Raw genomic sequence first — 12,255 nt, 5'->3', positions numbered from 1 at the left:
CTGACAAATCGTTTTAGACGGAGAAAGCAGCACTGCATCTTTAACTGGCTACTTTGTCAGCGCGTCTCTGGGCGCTGTAAAAAGTCCTTTGTTATCTGTGTCTAGACAGCACGCCAGCGGGATATTTGGTCTGCGTGAGGGAGAGAGATCTGACAAGGTTGAATTCATTTACCGGCTTATTTAAAGCAGAATTTCAAAACACTTGCTCATAAACTGTTTTCGGCCCAGACTGCCCCAGCCTCCCCCTAGCCCACACTGGCTTTTCTTGTTTTATATAATTTTTCGCCTGTTCGGGCAGTTCTCGCAGGTTGCAGCCGATGCCCTGGCGAGGAGGAGACGCGGGGTGACCGCGGCTTGCAGCTTTTTTTTTTTTTCTTTCTTTCTTTAATTGTCCTCTTTATGACTGTCTAGACGCCCTGCAGATGGACGTTCGCAGGGAAATGGCTTTTCCCTCTGGTTACGGGACACTAAGTGGGCAGGTTGCGGCCGCCACCCCCTCCGGCCGTTTGACCGCCCGCCCCCTTCCCCCCCAAACTGTTCTCCTCGATTCTTCCCTCCCTGAAACGGAGGCACTTCGCCTCCCGGCAGCGTCTTTGTGTTTATAACACATTTACTTGACTGTGCTAATTTTATACCATCACCAAAAAAGAGAGAGAAAGTGACATTCCAGGCGTGCGTCCTCCCCTGTGCGGGCGGCCAGAAACCCCCTGCGGCCCCTGCCCACAACTTTCTCTACTTCTTATCACTTTTGCATATTTTTTTTTCCTTTTCTTTTGGTGGCACACGTAGGCAAATAAAACGCCGGAGGTTGGCTTTTTAAGGATGGAAATATCAGGGCACCTTGAATGGGTCCCACGTTGTAGTTACACCCAACAGATGCATTCATTAACCTTGTTGCCATAGCGACTAGGTGATTGTTGTGGGGTGAAAAGGGGGCAGAGGGTGGGGGCGCCGGCCCCCCCCAGCCCCTCCGCCACTCATCGCTGCCATCCCTGGAGGAACATCCCTGCAAACGGCATTGTCCTGCCCGCCACCAGGAAAGTGGGCCACTCTGGGCTTTCTCCCGACTCGGTGATGTGTGGGGGAGGCTGCTCAGCTTCCTCCCTCCCCTGGAGGCGGCCACAAAGCCAGTGGATTTAGGAAATTGAGTTGAGTTACGGTCCCGTTATGTTAGGGCCGCTGGGAGGGGGCAGACAGCAGCGCTCCCCCTTCTGAAGTGGGGGCCGCAGGATGGAGAGGCATGGAGGCTGCGTGCCCTACACCCCCCCCAGCCCCCTGAAAACTATTGTCATTGCTGTTGACCCGGCTGCAAAGCCATAAATTTCCACCCTCCGCCCAGCAGTCATCAATCTGCCGCAGGGTTTTACATGGTAGGAGGCACAAAAGGTGGGGAGAGGGTTGGGGGCGGGCAGCTGACCAGATGTCTCCTGGGATCCCGAAACTGCATCTCATTTCTGCCAGGCCAAGCAAATCCAGCGTATCAATCTGCTTCCTTGGGGGTGGGGGGCTGGGGGATTGGGCATTTCGTCTGCAGGAGATAGGACACGGGGAAAACACGTCTCAGCGCGCTGGGCTTCTTGGCCCCATCCTTTTATTTCTTTGATTTCTGCTCCGCAGACGGATCGCACCCACAGGGCAGGAGCAGTGTGTTGCGCCGCTGTTCCCATTGTGCCCGCACGGGTCTGTTACTATTACCGGCTTTGTTTGGGCAGCGACACAATGGGCTGCGGGGAGAGACAGGGAGCTGTGGGCTCTTCCTCGTCCCCCCACCCAGAACCTGTCATTCCTTCTCCCTGGAAGGCAGAGGTCGGGTGCCTGAGTGTGTCATGTCTCCGAGCTCACCCTCCACCTCCCCACCCCCCCAAGGCCAGCATGTCCATCTTTAAGGAGAAAAATCCAAACTGAAGAAAAGGAGGTCTTTCTTTAAAAGAGAGGGAGAGAGAGACCAGAGCAGCATCACCAAGTTTGTGACGCGCGCAGACAGTCCGCTGGCCCCGCTCCCTCCGCCAGGTGCCCCCGCCAGGTGCCCCCGCGAGAACGGGCCTCGAGGGCGGGCAGCCGCGTCTGTGGCTGGGTCTGTGTTGGGGTAATTAAAGGCAGATGATTATATTAACCCAGTCACCAAGCCAGCGTGGCGTAGAGAGATGAGTGGCACCAGCATTGATATTCCCCTCCAGAAATTGTCCTTTCCCAGCGTATTAGGAATGCGCTCTTGGGTTGAGTCTTGGGGGCTTTTTTTTTTTCCTGCATTTTTAAATAATCGATCACGTCCCCCAATCTTCTTAAAGAACAGCGGAGGACCCCCTGCCCCCGGATAAGAGCAGCTTCGGTTCGTGCAGGGACACGTGAGCCTTTGCAAGCTCCGCTGGAGCGTGTGCGTGGCCCAGACGCCCTAAGAGCCCGCAGCTTGAGAGATGGGATTTTAAAGTCGACTTTTCAGAGCTCCAGTCTGGGAGGCCTGACCTTATTTCTCCCTCCTCTGAAGAGTTGGAGAGGCCGGGGTTTCAAGGCGGCCTTGGTGTGCTGCCTTCTTTAGGAGGCGAATTGCTGCTCATTTGTCAGGCAAAACAGATGTGGCGAGGAGACAACATCTATTTTCATAATTCGAAACAAATCTGGTGAGCCGCCTTCCTTTTCAGTGGGGCCCGCTCATGCAGAAAGCCCCACTCCCGGCAGCATTTAGCAGAAATATTTATAGTTCGTCAGTTGAACTTTCTTTCCTCCAGGATGAGTTCGTTTCTGCTGGCGGCTGGGACTGGGACCGTGGGCTCTCCATAGATCCTTGCTCTTGCAAGGATGTGTGTTTTGTTTTGTTTTTTAATTTTAAACAGGGAGAAGTCGGGGGCCCCAGCCAGTCAGAGCACCTTGTGCTTCACCTCATCGGTGGGTCCTTTCCTCTCGTCTTCCAAATGTGGGGGGCTATTGGCCGAGGCGTTCTGTTTCCCATCATTTGTCAGGGGGGCAGTTGGTGGCTGGACTTAGAGACATTCCGCACCCCCACCCCCACACCCCCCGGGCAAGCAGCTGGCTCCCCTGATGCTCCAGGAAGACCCAGGACCTGGGTCCCTAGTCAGTGGGGAGCTTGTGCTTTGGTTTGCAAGGGAATTTGGGAGTCACCCCCCCTCCCCCCATTTTAGAGATGAGAACACCGAGGCTGGGAGAAAAGCAGCTTGCCTGAAGCCACGTGGTGACTTGATGGTGGAGGTGGGGCCCTGCCTTGGAGGCAAGGCCCAGAAATGACTCGACCTGTCCAGATTCTGCTCGAGCCTTCACCCCGAGCACAGCTGTCGTAATCTCCAGCTCATTGTAGCTGCATAAACAGGGATATGGGCCCTGCATGGGGAAGAGCCATTACCTGTTCATCACTCAGATAGCAGAGCTCCTGTTTTCCTACTGGAGGAGCTGGGGGCACTGGAGATGCTTGCGCTCCCGGAGCTCAGACCCTAGTGGGGAACAGACAGAGGATGTGGTTGCAGATGCTGGTGATGCCAGGGAGGAGGAGGAGAGACAGGGTCACTTCAGTGAGCCAGGGGGTGCATGTAATGCAGGGGGTCATGATCCCAAAGGTCCTCGAGGGCTAACACATGCCCAAGACTTGAGGGGTGGGATGCAAACAGCGGGAAGCTCGGGGGCGGACAATCTCGGGGAGGGGAGTTGAGAGGGGCGCAGCTCCTCTGGCTGTGGTCCTGGAGGAGGGGCTGCCCAGGCTTCCGTCCCCTGGTCTATAAAACAGCAATTGAGTGCACAGTGTGGAAGTTTCTGGAACAGACACAAGTGGCACTATTTTGCAAGATGCTACCATTGGGAAACTGGGGTGCTCAGTTGTTGGAGATCTTCCTGTACGATTTCTTATGACGTATGTAAATCTAGTTATCTGAGAATAAAATTTCTTTGGGAAAAAAAAAAGGTGTGGGCAGCCCTAGTGGCTCTGGTTTAGTGCTGCCTTCAGCCCAGGGCGTGATCCTGGAGACCCGGGATCGAGTCCCACGTCAGGCTCCCTGCATGGAGCCTGCTTCTCCCTCTGCCTATGTCTCTGTCTCTCTGTCTCTCTCTCTGTCTCATGAATAAATAATTTTTTTTAAAAAAGGTGAAAGGTCTGGGAGGGCCTTTTTGCTTCTCGTTGCTGGGACCACCTGGGAGCAGATTGTATCCTTGTCATCGTGGCTCAGGATGGGAAGACCCTGGACCGCCTCTCTCATTTTCACCTGCAGATTATAAGAGTGGGGGTCTAGGGGATCAGGGCCCTTTATTGCCCTGGCAGGAAGGAGACCCATGCTGGGGTCCAGGTGCCCTCATGGTCTTGGGCAGGTTGCTGGTTTGTGTGTGTGTGTGGGGGGGGGGGTCTTGGGAGATCCCCATGGCAGCGAGGACTTCTGGAGGCTACAGTGTCTCGTTATCCCCTGTGGTTGTTCACCTCGAATGGATGGAGTGTGTCCCACTGGCCCATGAGCTGGTGAACGTGGTGGGGGCTCCCGGGCGCAGGGCTGTGGGGAAGCCTTGTAGCTAGAGAGCCGGCGGTGAAGATAGCCCTGCAGAGTTCCCCAGCTGGTCAGGGGGCACATCTTTATCATTCAGAGGCCCCCGAGCTCCAGGCCTCCCATGGGCTTGGGAGAACGGGCTCTCAGATGGTGACCGCCCTTTGCACAGAAGGCAGAAGCTGGAGGTTGTCGCAAAGCCTGGTTTTCCTACAGGTGGACACTCCCATTTCAGAAATCCTTCTCCCCTCTTTTCTCATTGACCTGAACCCCACAGATGCTTGGCATCCTTCTCCTGCCTCCAGAGACGGGCCTGTAAACAGCGGCTGCTGTTCCTGCCCGCTCGCTCGTACTCTCTTCATACGCCTTCGTTAAGCACCTACTGTGTGCCTGGCGCAGGCGATGCTTCTGTGATCAGGCTGGCTATGGCGGCTCCGGCCCTCGGAAATGTACAGTCGGTGCCTTTCCCTGAATTCTGTGCTTTCAAATCCAGTTTTTAGACTGAGTTGTTTTATTTTTCTTCAAACCGATCATGTGTGATTTAAGTCTTTGCTGCTGTCTCCGTACAGGGGCCTAATTAGGACTCTCTTGGTGCCTGGCGGCGCTTCTTGGGCAGCCACTGTGCGCCAGGCACTGTGCTTTTTGGGGTCGCCTGCTGCCTACTTCATCCACGGCTCCTCAGCCTCAGCACTGTCGACATCTGGGCGGGATCATTCTTGCCCGTGGGGTGTCCCAGGCACTGTGGGATGTTTAACAGCATCCCTGGTCCCACTAGATGCCAGGAGGACCCCTTCCAGCTGGAACAACCACAGACGTCTCCGGGTGCTGCCAGATGTCCCTCGTGGGCAAAAATGTCCCCAGTAAGAACCATGGCTCTAACCTGGAGGGTCTGCCCTTGAGGTAGCTGAACGGGTGCGGGGAGGCCTGGTGTCTCTTTGTCTGTCAAATGCAGGTGATGACAGGAGTCCCCACAGTGGCTGGTTGGGAACCTTGAATGATGAACGCACCAGAAGCTCTTCTCGGAGCCCCGTGGAGCCCAGCGGCTGAAACCCTCCCCGCCGGCCTGTCTGATGGGCAAGAGTCATTCAGTCCACTCATCCGTCCGGGCTCCTGGGGTTTACGGTGGGAAGAGAGCCCGGCTCCACGCTACATGCTAGAACCACCTTGCGAGGACGGGCAGGCCCTGGCGCTCAGCCTCTGTGGTGGTGCCTCCCCCCGACCCTGACCATGCACACCACTGTGGCCGGCCTGTGCCCCGAAGACCGGGAGGCCGGTGCCGGCTCCCCGCTTTGCCAGGGTGACTTTCTCTTCTCCGGTCCACCCTTCCTGCATGCGACCCACGCTGGGGCTCTCCCGTCCAGGAGGCTTGCTCCTTCCCCTCGGCGCATTCAGGCTTCCAGGCGGGGGTCGGGGGGTGAGGTGGGGGTGTCTCTGAACCACTCCAGGTGTCGAGTGTCTACCCTCTTCGTCTTTTGCACCATAATCAGTTAAATATTAGGTTCCAGCATTTGTTTTTACATCTGGGACGTCGGCTAAGAGTTTACTTGAACAAGCGGTTTGTCTGCTAAAGGAGTGAAAGCCCGACAGAGGTGCAGGTCGTGGATGCACCCCTGCAAGACATTGACTTGGTCTGTTGGACATGGGGGACGCGGGGCTCCCATGACAGCTCTGACACGTGGGCTCGTTTGCACCGTCGCGTGGAGAGTGGTACCCGAATCGTCTTCAAACTCGCATTTTCCGTGCTGCCTCTGTGCACACAGCCAGCGCCGGGGGTCTTACATGCGTCTGCCAGGCCCCCAGCAGCTCACCCCTCATCAGACCCGCATTCCATCTGTGTTTCTTGTCCTTGAAGGTGACACACGTTCCCACCTCGGGGCATTTGCACAGGTCAGCCGTTCAGCTCCGTGCCGTCTTCCCCCAGCTGTCCTCACCTGTCAGGTCTCAGGCAGGTGGTCCTGACGCCCATCCAAGGGACCGTCCTCCCTGATTACTCGGCTCACCACCCTCCTATGTTCTCTGCATAGCATGGGGAGCTGTGGGTGCTCATTTGCATGGTTGCCGGCCCAGCTTTGGGTCCCCCCAGGTGGCAGGAGCCCCATGGGGCCAGAGGTTGGCTTCTGCTGAGCTAGCACAGGGCTGATATGGCCTCGTCTCATGTGGAGGGACCCACATTCCTTGCAGGACCAGCTGCAGCCTCAGTTCAGGGTTCCTGAGCAGACAGGTGAGCGTCTTTGGAAGGAGGACACTCAGGTATCTTCAGAGATGCCCATGTCATTGGAAGGTCCCTGTGGCTGGGCCTGAGTCACGGTCCCTGCAGCAGTCACGGTCGCTGGCTGTACGGTGACACTTTACCATGATACTTTACCTCGGGGACACCAGTGACCCGCTGAGGACTTGTATTGGGGACATTTGATCGTTTGGGGGGTGCAGTGATACTTTATGTTGGGGGAACCCAAGCTGCTGTCCCTGCCTTGGGAGAGAAGCCAGCACTTCCTTGCCCTTTGCTAGGGGGAAGCCGCTAGCAGCCGGCACCTAGAGGTTACTTAAATTCTTCTTTCTTCATTTCTAAATTTTAAATGGCATGTTTCGAACGTAATCCTCAAACCTGGGAGCCAGACCTGCAAGTTGAAAGATGACAGCCGAGAGATGGTTTCATTTGGCTGGCTGCAGCAGCCAGATGGCAGATGCTGTGAGCGGGAGAGGGGAGGCGGCTTCTGTTTCGGCTCCTGCCCGCCCCCCCCCCCGCCGCCCCACTGCAGCAGAGCACCCTCCTAGTGCCAGGCCTGGGCTGTGCCCCAGGGATCATCACTTGGGGCTGCTGGCCTTGCCCTCTGCCAGGGCGACCCAATGCTACAGCCCCAAGGGACAGGACGCCCCCATACTTTTCCCTTTTAAAAAAAGAACTTTTTTTGTTTTGATACAATTATAGATTTGCAACATTTGCAAGAAATAATAGAGAGCTCGTGTCCACGGCACACAGCCTCCCCCGGTGGTGATGACTTATGCCGCTATAGTACAGTGCCACAGCCTGCAGACCAACATTTGGTACAACCCATCGACCTCCCTCAGATGTCCCCAGCTGACGTGCGCACATCGGAGCGAGTGTGTATTTGTGGGTACATGTGTGCGTGTGCTTGCATGCGTTTAGCTCTGCGCAGTTTTATCACATGTGGAGGTTTGTGCAAGCCCCCCCCCCCCCCGTCCAGACACAAAACAGTCCCATCAGGAGGACCCCCTCGCCCCTCCCTTTGTGGCCACATCCACCTCCCACCCGCTGCCTCTGTAACCCCTGGTGGCAACCTGTCGTCTGTTTGTCTCTATAATTTTGTGACTTTGAAAGTGTTACATAAATGGAGCCATACAGCATGCGACCTTTCTTCACTCGATTCTCTGACGATGCATCCAGGTGGTTTTGTGTACCAACAGTTTGCTCCTTTTCCTTGCAAATAGCCTTCTGGGAGGTGGACGCACCATGGTGAGTTTAAGCATTCACCTGTTGAAGAGCACCTGGGGTGCCTCCAGGTTGGGGCTGTGAACAGTCACGCACTAATCTTCATGCAAAAGTGAGTCTTCATTTCTTTGGGATCGAAGCCCAGGAGTGCAGCCGGGTCATCCGGTGGTTGTGTGTTTAGTTTTGTGAAAGATCCTTCCCTTTCCATCAACTCCCCTGTGTCCTCCGGCCTCGGGGGAGAGCTGCGAGACTCCTGCAGGACAGCCTTGGACATGAATGCCTTCCTGCTTCAGGTGGTCACTTGTGGGCCGTGCCCTGTGCCAGGCCGGCGTTAGCCACCAGGGATGCGGTAAGACTGGGGTCGGCAGGGGCCTTCTCACGGGCTCCCTTGCTGGTGAGTTGAAATCGGCAACAGATAGACAGATGCTGTAATAAAGGAGCTAGGCACTTCTAGCCGCCGACCCTCACACAGTGCTTCCCTTCGAGCCATGAGCTCTCTGGGTATCTTGCGATCCTCCAACAGGCCTGTGACATGGGGCTGTCCTTCGCCCCATGGTGCAGATAAAGAAGCAGAGGCACAGAGAGCCAGAACAAGACGAGCCAGGAAAATCCAGGCCTTTGTCAGTACACTGCGTTGCCCCTCGTGGCCGACACAGGCCATCAGGGGATGCAGAGGTCAGAGGTGCAGCGTATTTGGGATGGGGCAGCTGGGAGGCCTCCCTGACGTGGTAATGCGGAAGGCTGTGTGAAGATCCCGGGACAAGACCACATGTGCAAAGGTCCTGGGGTGGGAACAGGGAAGACGCCAGTATGGCTGGAGTGTGGTGAACGAGGGAAGGAGGTGGGAGGTACAGAGAAGAGGTTGAGCAGGCCTCGTAGGGTTTTAATCTGAGCGTGAGTCAGTGATTCAATCCATGTTTTTAAAAATTGTTCTGGCTGCTGGGTGCAGAATAGACTGGGGAGGGGAGTCCATGTGCCATGGAGGAAGCGGGGATATGAGGAGGACATGTAGGCAAACCCTTTGGTCTTGAGGGATGACTCCTGGGTGTCCCCCAGCGCTGCCCTGCGAGGGCAGGACCCCAGCCAGCCACCCCCCTTGGGTGTCTGGGCTCCCACGTATGTGTGTCCCCCAGTGGATTTCTCTTGTTGTTTCTCCTCTCCCTGTCTCCACACTAGCTGTCATCATGCAAATTGAATTTACGTGCTCAGTGTCAGCCACTCCAGATCATTTAATAAACGAGCACTGACATCTTTGTACCCCTCATGCCCTGCCCGGTCAGGTGAGTCGCCTGCTTTTTAATCGAATGATGGCCCCCATTTGTGAGGCCCTTGCTGGGTGCTGGCCAGCGCTGAGAGAACTAGTGGATCTCTCCTAGCTCAGCTAATGCCAGCTGTCCTGGGCCGCTACACATTACTGATCCATCCTTATGACGGGGAAACTAAGGAAAGTGGGCCAAGTGACTGCCTGAGGTCACATGTACAGGATGTGGCCGCGTCTGGATTCGAATCCAGAGCCGGGCGCCTGGCCTCCCACGGCCTTGCCACGTCCCCATCTCGGAGTGCAGAAAAGGAGCACCTCCCTGAGCTCCTCCTTCAGAGAGCAGTTGCTCAGGACCTCGGTCTTCCCAGCCGTTGGGGTTTTCTGCTTCTGGAAGATGCTGTTTCAAAAGGAAACGCTGCTGAAGGCTGAGATAGCCTTGCCTGTGGGGCGGGGACCAGAAGAGGCGTCTGGGAGGCTCGTAACTGCCCGCTGGGAATGTGTTTCGACTGTCGTCGGAAAAAGAGTAAGAGCTCGTTCAGAGTCACGGGGAAAGATTCAGCAGATTTAGACCACGGTCAGCCTCTCTCTCTCTCTGTCTCTCTGTCTCTGTCTCTCGTGCACACACACACACACACACACACACACACACACAGGCAGGAAACACCCAGAAACAGAGACAATATCCTGAGACACAAGCACACAGATGATCATAGGTGGGAGGTAGACACACAGACACCCCCAGACACCCAGACTCCCGGACCCTCGCGGAGAAGCAGGGACTGACTTTCTTTCTGTCTCACCTGCTTGGGGCAGGGGGCGGGGGGAGTGGGGTGGGGTGGCCCTGCAGGGGTGACGTCACTCCCCACCTGAGCGCCTCCCAGGCTCAGGCCCTGCCCAGCCAGGGTCCATGCAGTGGCCCACTGTCTGCGGGTCCAGCCTTGTTTCCTCGAACCTCCCCTGCGAGGCTTCAAAACAATCTGGCGTCAAGGAATGCCTCGTCCCGTGCCAGGGTCTCTCCTGCAACCAGCAAGTTAGTGACCTTCCAAGGCCAGCCTGGCTTCTGCTGGTCTCAGGCCTCTGCCGTCGAGCTGCCCCTTCTCAGAGATGACCAGATGCCGGAGGGAGTGAAGGGCGGCGGGGCTGCCAGGAGGTGGCGGTTTGAGGTTGTGGCTGTCGTACTGACTCTCTTGTTGGCTCCGACAGGGGAAGAGTAGTTAGGACACCAGGCTTCAGTGTCCCGGGCCCTGTCACACAAACCTGTGTGCACTGGGCATGTGGCTCTGCCTCTCCCAGCCTCAGATCCCTCGTCCTTAAAATAGGAGGACATAGGACCAGGGCCACCCCGGAGCGCCTCGGGAAGGGGCAGGAAGCACAGCAGGTGTGTGCCCTCCTGGCAGGCCTTCACTTAGAAGGGCTTTCTGGGTCTGCGTCCATCTGTCCCACATACAGATCCAGCCAGGTTTCGGGGAGCACAGAATCAAATTTTCTGCCGCAGAAAGGACACATCACGGTGGGATTTGAGGTGCCTGCGGCCCTGGAGAACCTCGGCTCCAGGTGGCCCTGGCACATGGTGGGGGCCGGGGAGTGTGTGCTGCTCGAGTGAACGAATGGGAGAAGCCCCTGCTGTCGTGCCTGGAGACCGAGGCCCGGCTGCGGGCCGTCCTGTCCTGAAGGGGGTGCATGTGGGACTGTGTCTCCCTCCCTAGGTCCTTACCCCCACCTTGGACAGGCGCCTGCACAACTGGTGGCTGAGTTCCCTGCACTCGGCTCCTCTAGGTGGTCAAGGTGTCCTAGTCGGCCGGAGTCGCTCTAACAAAATAGCCGTAGTCCAGGGGCCTAAAGAACAGAAATTTCTTCTCTTTCTGTTCTGGAGGCTCGAAGTCCAAGTTCAAGGGGTCACCAAGTTCAGTTGATGGGGAGAGCGTTCTTCCTGGTGGGCGGGTGGCCGCCTCCCCCATGTGAGTGGGAGGGAGAGGAGCTGAGCTCTCTGCTGTCTCTTCTTTTTTTATTTTTTTTAAAGATTTTATTTATTCATGAGAGACACAGAGTGAGAGACAGAGAGAGAAACAGAGACACAGGCCGAGGGAGAAGCAGGCTCCATGCAGGGAGCCCAACACGGGACTCGATCCCGGGACCCCAGGATCGCGCTCTGGGTCAAAGGCAGGTGCCAAACCACTGAGCCACCCAGGGATCCCCTCCGCTGTCTCTTATGAGGACACTAATCCTATAAACCCAGGGCCCCACCCTTACGACTCCCCGTAACCTTCCTTACGTCCTGAGAGACCCACCTCCAAATACAGGGAGTGAAAGCATGGACATAGGGTTGGGGGGAGACATCCGGTCCGTGGCCCGAGGAGGCCCCTTCTGACCCAGGGGATTTGGGGAGGTCGCTGAGCCCCGCCTGCTCCACAGGCTCTTGGGTTAGGAACAGCCCCTGCGGCAGCTGTCTCCTGCAGGGTTCACCGGGAACCTGGCACCACGGGGGCCAGTATTCTGGGGAATTCAACCCCCAGGTTGGTTCCAGGAATGAGGCCCCATATGGCGGTGAGGGGGCTGAAGGGGGAGGAAAGAGCCCAGAGACGTGTGTGTGGTGTCTAGGTTCACACCCGGGGCTACCCGGCTCCTTGGTGCGTGGCCTCTAGTTTCTTTGCTGCCTGAGAACCGCGGTGGCCCGGACGCCAGGGAGAGAAGCCAGTCAGGGGGATGCTCTGTCCTCGGAGCCGGAGTCCCGCGTGACCGTGGCCTGGGCTAGCGGCATCGTGGTAGGATGTGGAAGTCGCCCTGGGGCGGCCAGACCTGGGCTTGACCTTGGTCATCAGGCCACCTCCCTGCCCAGGCCCCGGGTCAGCGCGGCGGCCGCGTCCGATGGGGCCCCCGGCACGCGGCCGGGGTGACAGAAGCGCCCGTGACAAGTGGCTAAATACGCACCCGCATTGCCGCTCCCGGACGGTTTTGTCCGAGAGGCTTGGAGAGGGAGCCTGGGCTCACTTCTGGGCTCACTTCCCCTCTCCTGGGGCTGCCGTCCCGGCTCCCGTCGGGAAACACCAGGCTCTTGAAAATTGGTAATT

General features: G+C 57.1%; 1 protein-coding gene across 7 annotated transcripts in view; it reads left to right on the top strand.

The window, feature by feature from the left end:
- Window positions 1–12,255, top strand: part of PMEPA1 (prostate transmembrane protein, androgen induced 1) — a 56,468-nt gene that overhangs the window by 23,744 nt on the left and 20,469 nt on the right. The window contains exon 1 of one of the 7 annotated variants that reach the window (XM_072801550.1): window positions 984–1,148. The exons of 5 other annotated variants lie outside the window; for them this stretch is intronic. The gene's annotated coding sequence lies outside the window, so the exon portion shown is untranslated. Of the gene's footprint in view, window positions 1–983; window positions 1,149–1,214; window positions 1,371–12,255 lie in introns of those variants that run through there. One more of the 7 variants, XM_072801551.1, reaches the window with a different exon arrangement.

Source organism: Canis lupus, chromosome 26 (assembly GCF_048164855.1).
Source record: "Canis lupus baileyi chromosome 26, mCanLup2.hap1, whole genome shotgun sequence".
Taxonomy (NCBI): Eukaryota; Metazoa; Chordata; class Mammalia; order Carnivora; family Canidae; genus Canis; species Canis lupus.
The sequence above is the reverse complement of the archived record's forward strand: the minus strand, read 5'-3'. Positions and strand labels throughout refer to the sequence as shown.